General features: G+C 35.6%; 1 non-coding gene across 1 annotated transcript; it reads right to left on the reverse strand.

Moving 5' to 3' along the window:
• Positions 1-14,727: 14,727 nt before the first annotated feature.
• On the reverse strand, positions 14,728-14,801 carry Trnat-agu (transfer RNA threonine (anticodon AGU)). The gene has a single exon. It is a non-coding gene; the product is annotated as a tRNA-Thr (tRNA).
• Positions 14,802-24,018: the final 9,217 nt, after the last annotated feature.

The following is a 24,018-nucleotide window of genomic DNA, read 5'->3' on the forward strand; positions in this document are numbered from 1 at the left end:
TCGCATGGGCTAAATATTTTTGGGTTTGTCGGGAGATCGTGTCAAATAATATTTGATAGAGAATGTGCTTTCCATGAGTTTACATTATGGTGCTCATAATGTAGTGAATTAGCCTAAAATAGGGGATTTAAGGAGAGGTAAAATTAATTTGAGGTAAAATTAATGAATTTGGGCAACATTGTTCTGATATTATCAAATGTATTGAGTTTTGAGGTGATATTTACTGAACAAAATAAAAATAAGTGTTGAATCTGAATTGAAATGCACTTGTAATGTACCAATTTTGCTTTAAAAAATATAGCTTTTAAAAGTGGTACGTACTCGAAAAGTTCGAATGGCCCCTGGGGGAATGTTGTACACAAAGAAACAGAGTGAGTTCATTGGACTACCAGGAATCCGAAGTTGTTTTTGTACCGTAGGTTTATAACATTTGACCCCAGGCGGCCATTCAAACTGTCTGAGTACGTACCTCTTTTAAGAGCTATGTTTTTAAGCTTCTCTCATTTTCAAAAAATTTGTACATTGTAAGTGCATTTCAGCTCTGACGAATGCAAATTACTGACGAAGTTGAGGAAATATCACCCGGAGCCCCAATAAATTTGATAATAACAGAACAATGTGGCATAAAGTCATAAATTGTGTCCCCCACAAAGCTCAAATTCAGCCTCCTTTAATCTGCCATTTTAGGCAAATTTACTACATTATGAGCACCATTATGTAAATTCATGGAAAGCACATATTCTATCAAACAATTATTGTACACCATCTCCTGACACGCCCCAATTAATATGCAAACCCCTTCCAGACTAGTCTTGGAATTTTGCGAAAAAATATTCCATACTCGTATTTAAAAATGAGAAATTTAATACAAATATGAGTTAATAACGCTATTGTTAACATTGTGAGATTCGCTTATAGGATTGTTTCAGATAATTGGTGATTTTTTTTACTAACTTTTCTGGGTGAGTGTTTGACACTCAATTTTCTTTTCTTTTAAAAAAATTAACTAAATTTCCTGTATAGCAATCTTCTTTCGGAAATATATCTAAATAATGAATACTATTCATCTATACAAATAGAGTAGAATATTCGTAATCCATATTATACAAATTGGTGAACAGAACGTTCAGTGTGATGTGTTGAGCTATATAATGAGGACAATGCAGAATCCATTATTATAAGGAGAAAACACTTCCAACAAATAAAGATAAATAATTAATTCTCAGCCGTTGGGTCAATTGAAATGAAATCGGTTATCAAGTACCGGTTCAGCCGTTCACTGAGTAAGCGGCCGAGCTTTCGTTAGATATCTGACTTCATCAGGGCTATTATGTCTAAGTCAGAGATTTCTATGAAGTCAGAGACACATCTGAACAAAGCTCGACCCCTTTAACACATGGACCGGCTGCACCGGTACTGTGATAACCGACGGCAATACTGCAACTTATTATAAAATTGTTACTAAAATCCCACGTACCTTGTTTACAATGCGAAATAATGAGTTACTTTAGTTTAGAGCTTTATTTTGTCATCACTATCACAGGAACGTGTAACATCTTTGCTATCGTCTATTAAAGTTGGTATTAACGATTTAAATGTCAAAACTGTCATGGAAATTGTTATTGACATCTGGGAGGATTTAGGATACATTTGAAGGAAAATCCGTTGACTCACAAAACTGCACAAAACCAAGACCAACGTATATATTTGTGTGACTATTTCCAATTTTGTGATATCCATATCTTTTACCAAACGATCCTGTCTAGATATAGTGGAAGCCTCCGTAATCTCCAATACATCGTGAAAACTTTGTTATCAAGCTTAACAAATTTTGCTTTCGTGACAATTTCACTGCTTCAATTGTTCCTAAAACACTTTCTTATGTGTTAGGTTACATCGGTCTAAGTGAAGCTATGCATGTACGTGAATTCGAGGAATGCTAAAATATATCTTTAACCATTTGCACCGGAAACAATTATAGTGAATGTCAAAAATGTAGGATCTTATAAATTGCTTCCGAAATTAGAAAACTAATGAGTAAACGTCACTGTATTTATATACATTTTGGTTTATCTTTATGCTTGCACAAGTGATATTTAAAGGTGTATTTCGCTATTTTCGCACCATATGTGATGCGATCAAGCACAATCAGTCGGAACTCGGAAATATTGATTTTGAGATATAGCCAAATAAAGGAAATATTTCCTTTTGTTTCTTCTTGTTTTGGAAATTATTTAATTGCTCATATCTTTGGAACTGGTTGTTCAATTTCAATGGGGTTTTCTGCAAAATCCAGCTTTGTAACTGTTTTTTACTATCCTGTAAGAAACTGAAAATTTATTATTGCCGAGTTCCGACTGATTTTGCTTGATCGCATCACATATTTGTTTTTTAAAGTCAAGACATATCAAAGCATTAAGAGCTTTTATTGAAGCATATTGAAGCTAAACTGGTAAAATTTGGTGCAATATTGGAATAAATCCGTGGGAATTAATTTGGTCAGAAACCCACATACAAGCCCCGGATACAAGCATCCCCCTGTAAAAAATATTGGGGGAGGGGGATTTAATCTGCAGTTTTAACTTTAATGCATAGGATGTAATGGGTTATTATTAATATATCATTTCATTCGACAAATCCTGGTTATGCTGTATTCAAGATCTGTTCGACTTTCTGTCCATTATTAGGCCTATCAAAGATACCATACTTGTGTTGAATGCTTGGTGTGGATGTTTGGATGAACTCGGTGTGTCAGTTAATTTTACAACCGCAATCTTGATCGATCGAGAACAAAAGCTATAAAATAAGGTACAATATTGCCAACATCGCCGTAAAGCCGCTGAATTGAGTTAGTTCCTCTGTTGGATAAACGTAATATTTTTTAAACCCAAGGACTTTTACTGACTGGGATGTCGATTGTTGATATTCGGCACGAAACGTATGTGGACTCTGCATAATGTGATATTTACATAGAATTACAATCCAGGTCTTTATGCCCATTCTTTGACAATCAATGATGCGATGCAGAGTTACAGCGTACGGCTAGTAAGGCTAGCTTCAGACTCCATATTGTACGTACAATATTGTATATGTACAATACTTTTCGTGACGTCAAAAATTATTGCACGTGCAATAAATATACGTGCCACGACTAGTTGAATCAGATTAAATAACGCGCTATAACCCTGACGGTTCATTGTTTGCTAAATCCAAGCGAGGACACCAGAAAATCTATGCAAGATAAATTTCTACTGCTGCTGATGAAAAATCCTAGAGTGCTTTTGGAGGTTTTTTCTGCACTTTACCAGTAGGCCTAATAAATTCATAAAAAAATAAAAATCAAATAAAGATTTAGGGTGAATGTTTTTAATCACTGCTCATCTGATCCACTTTCCCAGGAAACTAAATACCGATACTCCTTAGTTTTTCCCTGACTTTCCAGACATAATTATGAGTAAACATCAAATTTAATGTTTACAAAACAATAAAATATAAATACATTCGTTTGCATTTTGTACATAAATATTAATATTAATAATGTACAAACATTAAAAAAGAGTATGTCTATTTTTAATCATATACTAATTCCGCCATGCCCAAACATATTTTATATAATATGAAATACCCAAATTCCAATCAAAAATAAAAACAAATTTGTTATCAAATACACTAGGCCTATGTTGTATTACAGGAATTTAATAGATGGTGCATTTTAATAAATAAATAGATTAACACGGGTAATGGACGATAAATATTTGGCAATACCGGATTTACCACAGAGCCAGTGGATAAAGAAATCAATTACAATTAAAACAAATTAAATGAGAAAATGAAAGCAAGGACATTTTGGTGTTCAAAGTTCCGGTTCAAAGTATTGTTTTAGAATGCGAAGGAGTCCTAAATGTTATCCTGGCCCAGGACACTGATTAATGTAAATTCGACCCATAGTTATTTTATCTACTTTTGCCACCATTCAACCTGTGCAATGTGATTTGTGCCTATTTTTAATACAATTCCGAAATCTGACGTATCAACGTTGTATCGGTCCACAAACTATGATCCGAGACTATTTCATTTGACACGGTTGTATGGATTTCAAAAGATCGGTCCTATAATAGATATCGATTACAGAATTACAGCATGAGGCTTTGAGGATGCCGTAAACCTCTTGACAATCAACCAATCAGAGAGACATATTTCAGATATATGTTCGTATAATTGAAACTCCTTCAACTCTGAAATATATATTTCAAGTAATCTCGTTTCACGTTTATGGATGTATTGGGATGATCATAAGTAGGTCTATAACATACACCATCATAACATGCCTCAACGATATCAACATGTAAAAAGCTGTTGCAAATTCATAACACAACGTGTTATAATGTATAATGTTATATGCCAAAACTTTAAAAAACAATAAAAATATCGGTATCAATCAAATCAAAACCAGAATAAATACATAGGCCTACAAATAATACTTAAGAAACTGACTAAATCAATATATGACTAAATGTCGGTATAAATGAATCGCTAAATCAATTAATCAATCAGTAATCAATCAATCAATCAACCAATCAATCAACCAATAAATAAATAAATAAATAAATAAATAAATAAATAAATAAATAAATAAATAAATAAATAAACAAATAGGCCTAAATAAATAAATCTATAAATAAATAAATAAAAACTGAATGTGCCATTTATATTATTATTACAATTTTAATATTATTATTATTATTAGTATTAATAGGCCTTTTAATATTAAGTACAGTTGAATACAAGAAGACATAAAAAGATATTCATCATTCCGTGCACGAACACTAACTAAATTTACCACTCTTAGAAATTTGGCAACTCCGTATCAATTAAGCAACCAATGATTGTAGCAAAATATTTATTTTCCCGGTACATACTATTTATTGCACGTGTAATACTTTTTGACGTCACGAAAAGTATTGTACATACAATATTGTACGTACAATACGGAGTCTGAAGCGCGCTTAAAGGGCAATGCATTGAAAAATTGTTTTCACCTATTGCTCTGGTACCATCGAGGATTCGAGATGGGGTTTTATTGCGAGGTCAAACAGACGTGTGGACTCAATCAAGAGGTTCTTATCTCTGATTCAATATATTGCACTTACTGTGTACGTTTCAATAACCATAGACCATTTAAAATAGTCTATGCAATAACCAACTCTGTTATCTTTATCAACACTGAATGAAGACTGCTACTGTGAACTGGTTATCCAATCACCTATTGGTTTCTTGGTGATTGACTTCGTGTTGGACATTCATCTCTGTTCATGGTGGCACCCCTTCTCTTCCTGATCTCTATAGCCTCCTTGACCCAACGTTTATATCTCTCTTCCTCCGTGCCTATGACATCTACCTCTCCCCTAACCGATGACATGGTCTCTATCTGCGACATGATCTCAATACAATACGACATGATCTCAAGAAATCAATAGGTGATTGGATGACCAATTCACAGTAACAGTCTTCATTCAGTGTTGATATAGATAACAGAGTTGGTTATATCGAAACGTACACATTAAGTACAATTTATTGGATCAGAAATAAGAACCTTTTGATTGACTTTATTCTACCGATCCTGATGAATTTGATCAACCAAGACGTGTGGACTGCGTCTAGCTTTAACAGTGATGTAGGAGTTGTGCCAAGCCGTGCTAAAATTCACCACCTTCAATCTAACATTCTAACCATACTCTTGTAAATTATAGATAGCAGCCTTGGCTGCTATCTTTGCCATCTTCTTGGTGATTGCAAGATAATTTGCTGTTGAGTATAAGAAGGTCCACACTATCTGCTTCTGATGAGAGCTTGGCACCAAAGAATAAGAGACTAGGGTTACTACCTACAGAATCTCTGCGGTTGTGATTTAATATATAAAATGATTTCGAACATTGAATTTGCGTAAGTAGGTAATGTGGTCAAGTTTTCTACGTTTTCAAGTATTAGTAGCACACAACACACCCACTTTAAAATCTCAAGTTACAAAATAGGGACAAGCGGTAACCTACGCAATAATCATAATTATTGTAATGAATCGTACTTCATAAATGAAGACAATAAAGTTATGTAAAACTTTTAATGAAATTTGCTTATTATTATCATAATAAAAATGGCTGAAAATAAATAACAGATCCTCATGATAGTTGCCATGGTATTTTATTAATTTTACTTGACATAAATATTAAGATAACCATTTATTTTATCCCCACTACGCTACCCTCCTCACCATTGCTATATTGTGAATGTCGGACATTGAAAATCAATATTCGACTGATACTGCGATGTCTTTAAAACATAAAGCATTATATCAGAGCTATCACTTTGAGACAGCCTGTAGGCAATTAACCGATTTACACTTATTATTCAATGTACAAAATAATATGTGCCTTTCCTTCGACAATTTCCTACTACCATTAGTTTATAAATACCTGAAGGGAACCCTAGTTTCAAACAAAGACCAGCTGTAATACTTCACTCTGGGAAGATTTACCAGCTGTGAGATTATTTGTTCCAGATCTAGATTAGACAAAAAGAAATAAAGCCGGAGTTCTATTTATGACATGCTATCAGTAGCTTACACACGCTAACAAATGATAAAAATCATCCAAAAAGTTTCTTGATTCCGTAGATACTTTCCGGCAACCCCTATTAACACAACGGGACCCCTTGCTTGAATAAACAACACATCTAAATCTAGCATATATAAAAACAAACGCTACTTTAAAAGATGGGGCATTGCGACAAAGAGCAACGATACATTAATAGGACAGCAGGCTTGACATAGGGCGTTCTTAGGGAACACAGAGTCAAGGATAATCAAGACCGGTGCAGACGAGATGGGGTATCCTACGGCTAGAATGAACTAAGTTCAGATAATAAAATTGAATACCGCTTCTATCCCAAATTGTAAAAATATTGAGAAAATTATTCAGCTCCTCGACAACCTGCACTTTGCCACTCGCATTTATGGCTTATTTATGCTGTCGTGTTTAGAATGATGATTTTGGATTTGTGATAATATTTTTTGTCATCATCATCATCATCATCATCATCATCATCATCATCATCATCATCATCATCATTATCATCATCATCATCATCATCATCATCATCATCATCATCATCATCATCATCATCATCATCAATAGTCATTATCGTTGTCATCATTGTTATGTCATAAAATATCAAAAACATTACAACCATAATTATGTTGATTAATTCAAAATTATTTAGAGTAAGCAAACAAAATAAACCAATATCTTTATTACCCACTTTATCTTACCAAGCTGGTCACATAATACGATTCAGGCACATCATCATCTGAACGAGAAGTAACAGTGACTGCATTTTGTATTTGTTTCGCGGTGACGATGCCTCTTGGAGGGAATAAAATGCATAATGTAGGTTATTAGTCTACTAACAACAAAATTGAGAATTTTTACAAGAAGAAAATATCACCCAGAGATTCGCTATCCTTTTTTCTTAATTGGGTCGTATATACTCTGGACAAACGCATACTCATCCACTGTTCCGGGTTTATTTTCCTAAACAATGAACAATTTCTAGTGTATTTTTAGTTTGTACCAATTTGTTATCATGTACGTATCTATAATTGCCTTCTTAAACTTCTTCTTGTTCCTAGCACTAGCTCTGTAACCATGGTAACTGGTGACAAAGGCTTCTTCGCTGCAGGATCAACACAGTGGAACAAACTCCCCACAGCATCCGTCGTATTCACACACTTGACAACCGTCATATCATCTCTCAAGGCTCATTTTGAGAATTACAAGTAATATGCTTTATATTGTTTAATTCTTGCTTGATACACTTATTTTTGTTTTTATTTACTTTGTTTGTAAAGCACTATTATAGTATAGTATAGTATAGTATAGTATAGTATAGTATAGTATAGTATAGTATAGTATAGTATAGTATAGTATATTATAGTATAATATACTATAGTATAGTGAAGTGTAGTATAAATAAACTGTTTATGAAAGTGATGGTCGAATTCATGATAATCACGAGGTTAACGGATGGATTGTTCCATGGAATAGATCTTTCATCGAGTGATTATATTTCGACCATTACACAAATTTAAGACAGTTAATATTTAATATATATCACTCATACATAACATGTCACTTAAAAATACTATTTCAGGTAGGAAATACATTTTTCATCAACACAACACCATGTTTTATCGTGACATACTTCACATTTTCAGGTCAACCCCATAACTAAATCGGCGAGTCTAAGAGTCAGCGCACTGCTTGGCGCAGGCGCGCTACGGCGCAGCACTATGATGGTAACAATTATCACACAGAAAGGCTGTTGGTAAAATGATAAATGGCAATCAACCAATGAACTGTCTGAAATTTATGTATGAGTGATAGTATAGTACAAAGGATGGGTTTTTTTTTGTTTTAATAAATATTTGAATACTGAAGACTGCGCGTTTCCGCTCCTGGATAAACCTGTTAAAGTGAAGAAACACAAACACTTTAAGTTGTAGAAGGCCATCCTAACCATAGCGATGAGTATCGTTTTCTGACACAGTTTTCTGACGACGAATTTTGATATGATATTTTCGATTTCCTGAAACTTGCCATTTGCATGGCCTCATGTATGTATCAGTTAACACATTTGTTTTCTTTGATTGGCTATATTTCGCGAATAGAGTGTTAATAATGTCTGGTCGTTGCGTGCGGTTTTGCAGTGCTGAATAAATGAATAGATCAGAGTAAACCACGAAGGTTTCATGAATCTAAACCTACATTATATACCCAGTCCGAACGGTCACCTGCTGGGTCGACGACCTGACTGACGTGGATAGCTTTATAAGTTTAGATTTATCTGGAATAAAAGGGATCCGGTTATCCTTATAACAATTATTACATTACCACAAATGAACGTCCAATCTGTACCTCTTTGAATAACCTCTTTGTTATTAAATCTCACAATGTGTCTCTCATGAAAAATCACAATCCTAAAACTATAATAGACTCCATATCACATTGGAGTGATGAAAAAAGGGCATTGTGTTTAACTTGATATTATCGACTATTTAAAATAATTACTTTATTCATGTTAAATTGCAAGATAGGTTAAGAATCGATTGTACGAACAACATAATAACATTGGGTCGAGGAAGGTACGTAATGGCAATAATGGTAATTTTCTTCAGGATGTTTAAACGTGTGATTTACTAGACGAATGAAGAAACTGCATGAGTGTGTCTGCAATATGATTGGAAAGGACTTGCCTATTAGGGAGATGGCGAGTCTGGATGACTCCACTCCTCCAATCATAAACCTAGTTATTTCTTTCCTGAGGATTTGCCAGCTCATCCCCTTCAAGAACTTGTCCTGCAATTGCTGCTAGCAGATGTATCTTGGACCTGTTGTGTTTTCTTTCTGTTTATTTACCATAAAATATGGAGTCAAGTCCATCCAAAGCTTCTCCGCACACCGACATCGCCTGGCTAATAATTACTTTGTCAGCAGAGATACTAAAATCAATACCCGGGATCGATACACGTGAATGTACTATGCACGAGTTTGATATGAGACGAAAATCTTTGGATACCGGGGTAGAAAATGATGAATATCTCCCGTAAATGATTTCGTATAAAGAAACCAGATATGGTTCCTTGTACTTGAATATATATTTTGAACAGATATGATAGTCGTTAGCTTGCGTCTTGAGAAAGAAGCTTGCGTCTTGAGTCAAACACTGACAATAATTCTGATTTATATGTGCCGAATTATATAGCGCAGTGTATAGGCCAATCGTGGAGGTAGTCTAAAAGCATATGACCTATGGCGTACCATGTTCGACTCACACACAGTGAGGTCAGTCACCGGCCTAATCGGGGCTATTTTCAGTAGCCTTAGTCAGATGTCCTTTGGCCAATTATGCGACTCAAAACTATTAAACAGGTCGATACAAAATGGCCATGCGTGGCGGTGGATTCAACCTACCATGGCGATTTCTGCCATGAAGATATCGGGGCGATGACACTGTGCTCCGTAATAACCCTTGTCTATCAGCTGTCTTGTGTGCATATCTTGTGTTTTTATAGTGGTGGTATGCACTCTGAAAGTTTTGGTGGTGTGCGCCCTTAGTATACATTGTACATTATGCCATATCAGCCTTTGGCACATGACATTATTATTTTTGTACTTTTAAGATCTCAAAAACCTTTGTATACATCGCAAAAATGTTTCATTTATTTGTCATAATCCATAAAAAAAATTATGTTTACCTCAACGCCCGGTATACACCCAACCCGTGTTACACCACAGATATTACACAACACACAGATTAAGTGAAACCCCTCGAGGTCAAATAGCCTGAGGTCAGATGGCTTAATCAAAACAATGGATATACACCCAACCCGTGTTACACAACACACAGATTAAGTGAAACCCCTCGAGGTCAAGTAGCCTGAGGTCAGATGGCGTAATCAAAACAATGGATATACACCCAACCCATGTTACACAACACACAGATTAAGTGAAACCCCTCGAGGTCAAATAGCCTGAGGTCAGATTGCGTAATCAAAACAATGGAAAGTGATGTGATTTTAATATAATGAAACCGGTTGTCATTTGCCGCGAAATTGTACATGATTATGGATGATTGGACTAATGGACTTGATTAATCAGCGTGGGAGGCAATCTGGAATCTTCCGATGCTGAATTTAGTGAGCTGCGGATCTGGCCAGATTCAGCCGATTTAAATGAAGACTCGGTCATTGTATGAGACATGGAAATGTTGATGTGTATCATACAGTGCGCTGCGTATTCGCCAGTGAAGTGGTTACATACTCCTTGGTAACTGGATCACGCACCTTTTGGAATTGGTAGTACATATGCCATAGACTTTGTGTTGCGATCATTTCGATCGTGGTGTAAAACTCAAAAGCGTGATCCAGTTGACATAGTGATAATCGGATTACACGTAACACTTCGCCGGCGAATATGGAGCTGAAATGTAGATTGTGCCGGTTTTGTCAGCTCTCACAGACAGTGGGGCCAAAACATTAAAATAGTCACATCGTGTTGTAATAATGTATCTCAAATTGTTCCTCTCATCATGATAGACCAAACGTTACATTTTGGTCCCATTATGACCTTCGGCCAGTCGTGGGAAGCATAGGGGGCATAGAAAAAAATGGAACCAATTCTAGTTATATCATTTGAAGTGCAAGGATGCCAAAAATGTAGCAAGACAAAGTACTAACTCAAATACCACCCCATACATAGCGCCCTGTACTTTAGAATAGTGCTCTCTACACTTTAGTTTCGTACTATTCATTTTTTAAAGAGAATCCTCATATTACTTTCATCAGAAATTGGGTAAAAACGGTACACGTGTGGGTAAACTAAATAAGATAATAATGTCTTTACCCCACACTAAACGACTGAGAAAGAGACTAGGCACACAGCAGCTCAATGGGTCCCTAATAGTGTGTCTCAATTTACTAAACAGCTTATCAGCAAAATGTATGTGTTACCATGATATGTCATAATAGCCGAATCCGTAAACCGTAAAAATTGCCGAAATTGTCTGGTAAGCAAGCACCAAATCAGTCTTGAATTGGGCTAAAATCATTCACATTGTTAAGGGATGTAGCAGTCAAGGTGACACTCTCCGTAGACTTTTTCGATAAATTCATTAAGTAGCTGTTTAACAAATAATAGTTCAAATGAAAGCCATTATTGGGGGCATAATTATCGTATCATTAAAATAGGTCTGACACCAATCAAAACATGTGTTGTGATGTCCCAAGTTCATAGTAAAATATGCTCATGCTCTTTTTTACAGATGGCCTGGAATTTCATATTTCGGTTGCAGCGATTGCCCCAAAATAGGTGGTATGCTTATGAAAAGCGTTTCCGCTTGGAATGTAGATAGTTATTGTTGCTACAGAGCTATTACTGTTCGCGATTTTAATTTATGCACTCTTTAGCCGACAATTTTCAATGCATTTTACACACTCAAAATGTCGCTCGCGTAAATACTGATATTTTAAACAGTATCCGTTTTTTAAACAAAACAACTGTCCACATTAGTTCCCAAGACTTTGGTGAAAACATAGATACCAAATCAGACTGCATGTGACGAACAGATTTTAAACTAGAATTGAAAGAACCAGCGTATGCCCTATGAAAATGCTGTTTCGTAATAAATCGCGTTGTGATAAAAAGAGGGAATTTTGGACATCCTTTTGACTGTTTTTTATACCAAGGAAATGCGTGACCTACCCCAAACTTCTCATGTAGCCTTGACTTAATGTCCGTGGCTGTTTGATATTATTGAATTTAGACGATTTTAACTATTTACTTACATTTAACCCGATGTTTGGCCAGAGAATGTTGTATTATATTCCAAAGATGGCGACGGCTACAGACTCACTTTAAACCAGTAAAAGGACACGTTTCTGCTCAGATGTTTCAGAGTTTGAGACCCTATATTCACGGTTTTCCTACTAGCAATCAAACCTATGACAAATTTGGCTGGTTTGCGATATGCGATTTTTCATCCTGATGTGGTAGTGATGTCAGTACAGTGAGCATTTAAGGAGGCTGTGTACTCTCAGATATGCATGTAGTAAAAGTGCAATAACTTTGTAATTATTCGCGCAAGACATATAAAAGTATACATTTTTATGAAGGCAAGACATCAATAAATCTTAATATAAATACAGATTTGGGGTAAAAACAACAATTCTGAAGAAAATCACAAAAAAAGGAGCTTTTGGCAATATTTGTTAGGTACATCATAACAAAAAAACACTCTTTCCAAAATATTTTATTTTGTTTTTAGCTCAATCTTGAGGCTCCATTCCAAAAACGTTTTTTAATTTTTTGACATTGGCCTTATTTTTGAGATATTGACCATATAAGGCATCAAATTGAACTTTTAAAATTCACAAACGCTTATTTGCACAAAATGATGCCTAAAATCGGAAATAGACCAAAATATAAAAAAATTAGAAAACCGTTTCTTGAGCCGATCATGCTTTTTACAATGATCATATTTGCTTACCTATAGATGCTATATTTATTGAGTTATCGTGTACCTAAATCGTCATTTTACCGAGAAAATGAACATTGAAATAATGGCCGTTGAAGTTTAAAGTGGTCACATTTTGCACTTTCATCGAATCTCACAGGAGAATGCGGCAGTTTTCGTTTTTGTACCTTATATTACGTAAACATCGGGTAAATCCACAGCCCCTTGAGAAGTTTGAGCGAAATCCATTCATAACTTGATATTTAAATCGGGGGAAAGAACTTGAAAAACCCACATTTTATCAACTAAAACGGAGCCATTTGACCACTAGGTTTTTGTGAAATCAGTGCTTCCGTGGAGTTTCCATAAGATGCGCTGCGCATGCAGATAAGCGTCGCGTATGCGTAGCGTATTTGTGCGTTAACAAATTGCGCGATACGCAACGCTATGCGTTGTTGCGCGCGTGTAACCTGCTGGTTCAACAAAAATTTTCTTTCCTTTTTAATTTCAAACACGAGTGGAATAGTGAAATAAAATCCTTAAAATATTGCAGTTGGAGTTTACAAATCTGGATTTTCATTCCTTGTATTTATAAAAAACATAACAAAGTACAAACATATCAAAAAAACTCAATTTTGCGAAAGAAACAATGTCTAGAGTACACAGCCGCGTTAATTGGGCACAGCCAAATAATGACAAGCGTTCGGTCAAAGCGCTGGTGTACACATGCACACGCTTAAGACGCCACGTAGATGCGCGAGCGAAACAGCTGCTTCAACGCGTTGACGTTGACTGCCACATCAGGGTGAAAAATGATAGGCCTGCATGTATGACTATAAAACCTCAAACTCGCCCCTCGATAAAGGTTGGCAAATGAAGGAGGCGGCAGTTTAGCGAATATGCGAGTGCAAGCGCCGCCCTAACCGTGGAAGGTTTCCGCATACCGAATATAGGTTTATATCATGGCCTCTAGGCCTCATGGTTTATTTTTCGAAAAGAAAGCATAATCAATTGAGAAGGGAATGGATATTGCCATAATAATATCAAAGTTAATACTTGTCGTCCATAACAAGAAGGAATGCATCACGATTGTATAATATCCAGCTTTGGTATTTCATTTGATTACACTAAACATGAAGCTTTATCTTTACTAATTTATGCACTGAACATTTGCAGACCAGGCCTTCTACATGTAGTGAGCACCACATTAGATTGTGTTTACAAGAAATATTTATAAAATAAATAAATAAATAAATAACATTAATCCATATAAGATTTATATAGCTAATTAATTTCGCTGCTACTAGTGAATTATCAGAATCAGATATCATCAACTATGCCGATTGTAGCCGATTAGATTGTAACATCCACTCATTATCTCAGCAGTTCCCCAAAGTCCATTGGATGAAGAAAGATGTGAGCGTTATGAATTATTAAGTGTCGCCTCCTAGAAATATCCTAGATCACCAGCTGTGATGATAAAATATTATCTAGAACCACGCATCTGTTTTTCAGTCCATGACCTGATGCAACGCATTATTAATGAGTTACTATTAGGGACAGTCGGAGAAATAAAGTCAAACTATGTGGTAAATTAAATATGAGAAAGGTTTTTAACACAAGTCAACACATACATAAATGACAGCCAGTGAAAAAATTTCACTGACCATCCAGGATTTGAACCTGGGACCTTCGGATCACTGGACCGATGCTCTACCAACTGAGCTAATGAGTCAGATGGAGAAGAGCACTGATGTTATTATCTATAGGCCTTCAGTTCAATACCCGCCCTCTATCATCTTCTCATCCAAGAAGCTTTAAGAAAGAGGTTTGGAAATCATTCCGAATTAATATTCGAGACGGAGAAATAAAGTCAAACTATGTGGTAAATTAAATATGAGATTATATTATTATTAATCGTATAAATCTCAGGTACGGAAGATGCATTAAGGGTCTATATCTAAAGTCATACTTACCAAATAAGTATATAGAGGTCATTGACAGAGGTAAGAGGTCATTATATCATGAAATGATCCACCGAGAGGAATGCGATACTTATTCAGAGCCTATCTGCAATCTGTTATTTGCAAAAGCCGACGATCAAATTATGAAAGGAGCAGGACCAGATATCAGCGTTAGTTCTACGGTAAGATTAAACGCATTGAAAACGCCAAAATTTATAATATTACTAAATCACCAAAACGAATTGTAACGTAAATATTGGGGGGATTCATTCCCCTTCCATCCCCGGATGTCGAGTGCACTATATTGACAAATGAGTGTCTCAGAACATATTCGTTTAATATGCGGTTTTATGGTTTTTTTTAAATGCTGTTGCTGTCTTTATTTATGTTTTGTTCGTATTTACTTGATGTGTTTAAAAAAAAGTAAAATAAATGCTGTAGATGGGATTTTGCTCATCTTCATATTCTCACTAATCATGTTGTCAGCTATACACTTCACCAGTCCGTCACATCATTCACAAATAATATAATATCCAGTATCACATTCGAACCCCTCTAGCATAAACTCTGTTGACCTTATGCATCCGAAAGGTAGGAAAAGTAATAACTTTATGATTTTAAAACCTCACCATATGGAAGGATCAAAGTTATTGATAAAAGATACAAAACACTGAATAAAGCAGTAACGCTGTCTTTTAATCACTAATATGAATTATTTAAATGTAATATAATAACTTTTCACGATTTATTTGTATTCTTTGATTGATGTTTTCTGCATGTCAACAGTTTCTTTACAAAAGACGCATTTAGCACTGGAGGCAAAGGACTATAATTTGTGTTCCAAAGTCTCTATTGCTGATGAGTCTATTTGCATGGGTATCATATAGCAAGTCATACTTATGACTTATACATACGCGAGAGAGAAAAACGCGCTGTATCACATGAAAATGGCAGACACGATTTCAAAGAAAGTAGATCAAGATGGTAATGGCAAAAGTGCATTTCTTTTTTATCTCACTGATGTGTTTGCCATATGCCACTATGCAAATAATGTACAGTATGCACAAAAAGTAGGTCCATTCTTTAACTTAAACATGTTAAAGTAGAGTTAATTATTCAAGAAATATCATAAAACAAGTATCAACAATCGGTAAATGATGACTTGATATCTCATCGTGCTCAATTGAATATGACACGATATGCGCGATATTAACTTTTAAATATCAAAATTTATTTATATACGTATAGTTTTGCTAGTAACAGTTCCGGCGCCTTTTGAAGCGAACTCTTTGCTTGCGCTACCGCTTCAGAAGAGTTGTTTCTTTATGCTGTGTTTGAACATGTGGTGATCATGGGGATGGCTGTGTCAAAGTATCTTATATTATTTTTTCCCAACTTGTACAAAAACGTCTTCTATCATGTCTATCTACAGAATAAATATTATCAAATTGAAAGTGTTTGGTTTAATACGTGCCTTTGTTGCAAGTGTATCGATAGTTCTCAGTTTTAGCCTCTTAACTGCAACATTGCAGAAAGGCAAAGAATAAACGCTCTGTTTCAAACAACATCGGCGACAGCAAGTAAATACGCCATCCAGAAGTAATGCTTGCTGTATATTATTTTATTGATGTAACATACGTCCCAGGTATATAGATCACTATGGGAGTAATATTTGGGGTTGGTGTAAAGTGTGTTTTGATTGCTTCTTCTTCTTCTTCTTCTTCTTCTTCGCAGTAAGTTCATTCTCCAGGGGAATTTTAAGTTAACTCAATTTCCACGAGAGCGTACTTTACCACCGCTGGGGTTCGAACCCGCAACCTCTCGCACCATAGTCGAACGCCTTGTCGATCGAGCTAACTTGACTGCTTAGACATCGCCATAGTAAGGTTTCGGGTAGACGAAGTCCACTTGGGTCCTTTCAGTGCAAGTTTATTTCATGGAAAAGAATGCAGCTGGGTAAACATTTAAAAATATAATGGTGTAAGGTAATTTATGTGCTTTTTATATATTTTTGCTTTATAGCTCTGCTTCTTGTGGTGACAGTGCTCTGTTGCACTTTAAGAGCTCTCTGATAGCACAGCAATTCTTATTCATTATTTTCTGTTGTAATATTTAATGTCTTTGCCGAAGGAGTAAAATTCTATTAAAATCTAGTCCAGATAGGAGGCGTCATTGACAACGGGAATGATACCTGATAAAAGTGCCACCCAGGTCATAGTATGGTTTGTCGGCTGTTTAATCCGTGCTATTGTTTTCGAACAATAGAATACATGACCAATTGCCGGGTTTGTGATATGGTGGTTGGGTTTCGAATTCTTCCCATCCCATTATTACATCCCATGTAGAGAGTAAACGAGGTAAAGCAGTAACGCTGTCTTTAATCACTAATATGAATTATTTAATTGTAATATAATAACTTTTCACAATTTATTTGTATTCTTTGATTGATGATTTCTGCATGTCAACAGTTCCTTTACAAAAGACGCATTTAGCACTGGAGTCATCTTGTGGACCTGATCAGCCGCTTATATGAAGACAAAGAATCTGTAGTCAGAACAAGTAGTGGGGACACAGATTGGTTCAAGATAGGAAGAGGCTTACAACAGGGCTGTGTACAATCACCAAACCTATTTAACATCTACTCTGAGAACAGCTTTGGAGGGGTTTGAAGGTGGAGTGAAATTTGGTGGTACAAGGATTAATAACCTGTTGAGGTACGCCGATGATACCACTCTTATTTGTAGCAGCAGAGTAGAGCTGATTGATCTTTTGAAGCGCACCAAAGAGGCCAGCGAAGATAAAAGCCTTCTCCTGAACACAAAAGACAAAAATAATGGTTGTAGACAGAGTGCTAAAAGGTGATGAGTTTGTGAAAGATGGACAGCATATCGAGGAGATGAAGAAATTTGAATACCTAGGTTCAATGATTAACAACATCGGTGATAGCACAACTGAAATTAAGAGAAGACTGGCTATTGTAAGGATAACTGTGCAAGGCATGTCAAGCATAAGGAAAAGCCGAGGCCTATCCATTAACCTTAAGGTACGCCTATATACTTCGTGCAACTGTGTTTTACGGATGCGAGTCTTGGGCTATGACCACGAATGACAGGAATAGAATTGATGCTTTTGATATGTGGTGTTACAGGAAGTTTCTGCAAGTGACATGAAAAGACCATGAAGACAGGAGAACAAATTCCTGGATCCTCGACAAGATTGATACAAGTCTAACCATCAGAAGCGGCATAATGGAGAGGAAGCTGAAGTACCATATTGTCAAAAAACATGGAGGTGTAGAAAAACCAATTTTGCAAGGGGATATGGAAGGCCGACGAGGAAGGGGACGTCCACCAACATCTAGGACTAATGACGTGAAGCCGATTTCTAACCAAGGAATGCAAGGCGCATCGCACTTGGCATCTGATCGAGTGAGATAGCGTACACTTGTGCAGACCACATCAGCGATACAGAGAGCCATCTGACACACACACAGAGTGAATTCATTTCCCTCAAATATTTCATCAAATATATAAAGACGCAATTATTGTTTTGTTAACGAATATTAAAAATACATGTGACAAGTATTCTCAAGAGTAAATATGAAATTCATACTTTATTTACTTTCAAAGTTAAAGCTGTTTTGGTAAAAAAAAGTAAACATTTTTACACTTTTCGACCCAAATATCTCACGTCACCTTTCAGAAATGTCAGCCTGGTTAAACAGAAGGTGAGACTCTAATGATTAATTCTAACCCGGTTGGCACATTTGTCTAAAAATGTTGCACGAAAATCTAGAGCAGATAGACCGATGTGGCCTCTCTACTACCATCCCAGGTAGATCATCAAGGGAATGACATTTGGGATTCAATGAACATGATGCCCAGATTTTGGCATTACTAGATGTTGTTATTCAGTGATGCAAATTATGTCCCAGCAAGTTCACTACGATACTGGGCTTATCACCCAGGTGTTTGGTATTGATTACCAAATGACCGTCACGTCAGTTCACGTCAGTTGACCTGGGAAATGAATTTTAGTTACTACCACTGCTTGATAAAGCGATCCTTTAAAACGCCTCAAAATCAGTATATTACATTCTTATCAGAACTGACATAACAAACTATTTTGTATAAAAATAGGACGAGTTACCAGATCCCATTATAATTTGTGACACGATCTGGTTCATGGGGACTAAAGGCTGCAAATATGAAATTGAGATAAAGGCAAAATATGGAGTAAAAAACAATAAAAGAGATAAGAAAATAGACATCACAAAACTTCATAACACAAGTATGTTAGGTGTTTTCAGTATATGATAGCCTAATGTTTGTATAAGGTAATAATTATATAACTCACTTTTCAAAAAATGCCTCCTTTGGCCCCCATGGACCAGATCGTGTCACATTTAAGCTGTAATTATGTGCAATACCGTACATCCTAACATTTTACACAACCAAATTGTAGATATTTTATAATATTCACGAGAAATATGAATCCTGTTGCAATCAAACGCTAGTATTCATGATATTACAGGTTTGAAAACCTCATGGTTTTGCCATGTTTATTTACATTATTCGAAATGTCTTCAATCGATTTATATCATAGTAATACAGAAGCATATCACGATACCATCCTGTAAGTTTGAATAAAATATTGTTCATTATTAATCAAAAACGAAATCTATATAATAAAGACACCATATACCCGGTTACTTATTTAGTGGTACCACTTTTATTCAAAACGAATTTTGGTCTCGTCTTTCAGATGGTCTTAGCAACTGGTAGACTGTGATAGGAAACAATCTTTAATATTGAACAATAATTAATATTCAATCGATCTGTGAAAATCCTGTTTTAAGTGAAGACAAAAATGTTTTGAAGACTGCACTGCACTGGACTGATTTCATATTGCAAACCAATGGGAAAAATATTATTACATAGGCCTTATCACGGGAAATTGGCTACAAGTTACAATCCACTTATATCAATACTGTGGTCAGTGAAATCCCTTTCAAAAACACTTCTATCCCAGATGATACATAAATACGCTGCTCATATTAGATTTAGGAGGTTCAATGGTCCAATGATAATATTACATAAACAAACGGTGAGCTGATTTGGCGCATCAGGAGTCAGATTGGATAGCCCAATTGACATTGAAGCACTCTGCACCCTTCGGGTATATCTGCCCTCAAAAATAAGAAGACAGTATCTGTCAATTGACTACATAACAGATATAGTCTTTTCACTTAGGAGACAGGTGTTATTGAATCAGTTTACTCTTAACATTCAAAAGGGCAGTATCTGTAAGTAGATAACGTAGCACTTACTGTGTTTTTATTTGCAAGGCACATATTTGGGAATCATTCCCATTGTAAAACACTGCATCTGCTATATTACTTGTTTGAGGATACTGCGAATTTACTTATATATAAGGCGGATATATGTAACAGATGATTACTACTGAGAAACGGCGTCAGGCTTGCTCACGGTCTTGTGGTTTATAAAGAGTCTCAAATTTACTTAAATTTCCTCTTTTCAGGAACCTTGTCATGGTAATAGGAAATGAAGTACATACCGAATGTTTCCGATTCATTCTCAATAGTCAGGTCATAATGGATAATGACAACAGTAATAAATAGACTACTCCTTTTGCCAATTCCTGTTTTATTAGGGTTAATAGTACCCATCTGCTAGTCACAATACTTTCAAGGCTGGCAGGTTTTTGAGCGGAAATATTTTTGTTCCGGAACAAATTGTTCTTTAGACAAGATGCTACAATTATGTATAAATACGTAAACTCAAAAGGTTTTCGAGAACATTTGTACAAGGTCATTTTCATAACATTTAAAAACATTTTGTTTACTGGAAATTACTGGAAAATATTCTAACATAATGTTATTTAAGTGTTGACGAAGTATTTGACAAAATGATTAGAAAAAACTTTAAGAGACCTTGTGTATAAAAATCAAAGATGTGGTGGCAGACGTCAAAAAATCGATTTTCTTTATACATTGCACATGGTTAGACAATGAGTCAACATGTATAAATTTGGTTAAAATTTTACCTCTTCATCTATGGTTACCATGGTAACGGCCAAAATATGAATTGACCCAATTTTCACTATTTTTACCCTTTTCACAACTGGAAAAATGCTTAAATATTAGGTCATATTTCTGTATGAAGAACGTGAATTAAAATAATCTTCTCCCATACAATAAAGTATCCATCCTTGTCCTTTCCAAAAATGAAGTAAACATAACAATTAATTATTTCAATATGGTAGATACCATTTTGTAAAATAGGGTGTTTTTCATTAATTTAATTATGAAAAAAATGATCTTTTTAAAAATGACGTAACCTCCAAAGTGGTGCTTTTTTTAAATTATTTTTTGCAGGGTAGGTAGATAAGGTATTGGTCTACCTATCTATAGAAAAAAAAGTTCCGGTAATTGTTTTACTGGAAAGCAGTGTTGCCAGAAACTTTGAACTTTTTAGGATTGTTGACATTATAAGATAGTGTGGAAAATAGGGATTTTGAGCATTTACTTCCACTGAAAATCCTGATTAGGGTTGATAATGTACCAAAAGAAATTGGCATCAATACACCGTAAAGTGAGACACGATTTGATAATATTTTAATGACAGTGTTGCCAGAAAAAACGTCTCTCAGTGAAGCTGTTGCTCATCTTGTTATTATTAGCTATCATACAGCTATGCTGAAAAACGGCCAAATAGACCAGGTTAAAATGAGCTAGGTCCCACACATGAAAGGAGAAACTGAGGAACAAGAATGTATAAGGTAAAAATCCTGTATCCTGAAAACTTTCCTGTGAGGGCGCTTTTTTTCAAAATGGCTGCCAAAATCCAATGAAAAACAATTATGCTCTTAAAATAGGCGGATAAAAGATAGAATTTGTTAGATTATGGATTTGTATTTATGAAAGTAATGTATAAATAAGTCGGTATATTAATAAGAAGAGATACTAGGAGGTCACAGTTGGGGACGCTTTTCAAAATGGCCGCCAAAATTAAAAGAAAAGCATTATACGAGTTACCATAGTCAATTATGAGGTATAATTGACCAGATTTTGGTTTAAGTATTGATGACAGTAATGTAACGCTAAATTAAGATTTCAATAGGAAGGTACCAGGAGGTCACAGTTGAGGGCTCTTTTCAAAATGGCTGCCAAATCCAATGAAAAGCTTTAATATATATATGGTACACCGTCACTTAAGAGGCATAATTGATCTGAATTTGGAGTAATATTGATCAAAGTACAGTATAATCAGCCACAAAGCCTCAGATACCGGTAATGTTATTGAAAAAACAAATTGAAACATTGAAATAGTTGTCTTTGATGTAATCGTAGTCTTCAATCATTGTCATCTCTAAGTTATCGTTTTGAGGGTGCAAAAGAACGAGTCACAAAGTCAAGATGACCACTAAAATGTCCACAGGAATAATGTATTGTCCCTATATGTTCACGAAGGGCAACATATTAACTAAATATACTGCGCCAAGAAAGTATCCTTACCCCGGGGGCCACTCAACTTTGGAAGCGACGGTATGTGCCTGTCAACCCTCTTTTGAAGGCGACTAATACCCGATGACCCCCATACCCGATGACCCCCTTTTTTTAGTTGCGTTGCGGCTACCCAATGACCCCCTTTTTTGGTTGCGGCTACCCAATGTCCCCTTTTTTCTAGAAGAACATCATCAAAATGCAACAAGATAATGTCAAAACTTTCAAATTATGCTCCATTTTTTCAAAATTTTGCCGAAACTTTCCAAATTTTGCTCCATTTTTTTCAAAAATTTCTACCCGATGACCCATTTTTGAAATCTTATACTCAATGACCCCTTTTTCAAAATATTATACCCAATGACCCCTTTTTTATTTTGTTTGTACCCAATGACCCCTTTTTTAATAACGCTTTGTTACCGATAGGCCCCTACTTCGCGACACCGGTAGGCACATACCCGTCACTTCTAAAGTTGAGTCCCCCCGGATCCTTTTATCTAATCCTGCACATTATGACACCACATTGAATCCATTCCAATGTGACCTCAAGAAGAAAAGTTACAAGCAATTGAATAGACGAAGATCCAGTTTTAAAAGTGACAAATTGGCCTATACGATGTGCAAAAAGATTCCAACAAGCGCAACAAAGAGACTACACAGTTTCTTCAATGAAGCTTTATTTAATTTATTTCAGTTTTTACTTCTCTGTACTTTTCATAACTTGTATTTTTTGTCAGCTCTTTTGTTTCAGTTTTCTTTTGTTCCTTTTCTTTTAAATCAAAGGCACACACAAATTAGCCATTTACCATTCTCAAACCAGATGTCTAGTCCGTGTTGTTTTGAATAGGCCAGTGTGTCACTTTTAACACTGGATTTTCATCTAATCAAATGCTTGTAACTTTGCTTCTTGAAGTTACAGCAAAGGCAACAGGCATTGCATGTGCCGTTGACCCGATGGCTTTAGTCAGGACATTTACACCTACCAGTCATGTATGAGGATTTCGCTTTAAACATTTTTTTGCCAGTATGCCTATATGCAAGACAATTGATCATTGTTGCATTTTTCCTTGACATAAAGCATCAAGTATGTTGAGAGAAAAACAAGAGGTATGACAATAAATTCAATAATGACATCCAAAGTTATCGCCAGGTAATCACAGTTGTCTTGTGATTTCAACAGTTTCTTTACCAACATCGAGAACAAAGCAGTCTATTGGTGTCAAAGAAGGAAAAGGTTTTAGCAGACTCAAAGTGCAGCTATCTTCTTTTCAGAGAACGCAACGTTTTCACAAAAGAAGATATATATGACCTATATGCCGCTTTGATTTCAGATAGGCTAGATAATGAAGAAAAATTGTCTTAATGTAGTGATATCGATGTGAGTGATCTCGAAGATAAACACACAATAAAAGAATTCAGTGAAACCAAGAAGAGTAGGAAGTAAATATCCTGCCCTTTGTCAAT

Source organism: Amphiura filiformis, chromosome 9 (genome assembly GCF_039555335.1).
Source record: "Amphiura filiformis chromosome 9, Afil_fr2py, whole genome shotgun sequence".
Lineage (NCBI taxonomy): Eukaryota > Metazoa > Echinodermata > Ophiuroidea > Amphilepidida > Amphiuridae > Amphiura > Amphiura filiformis.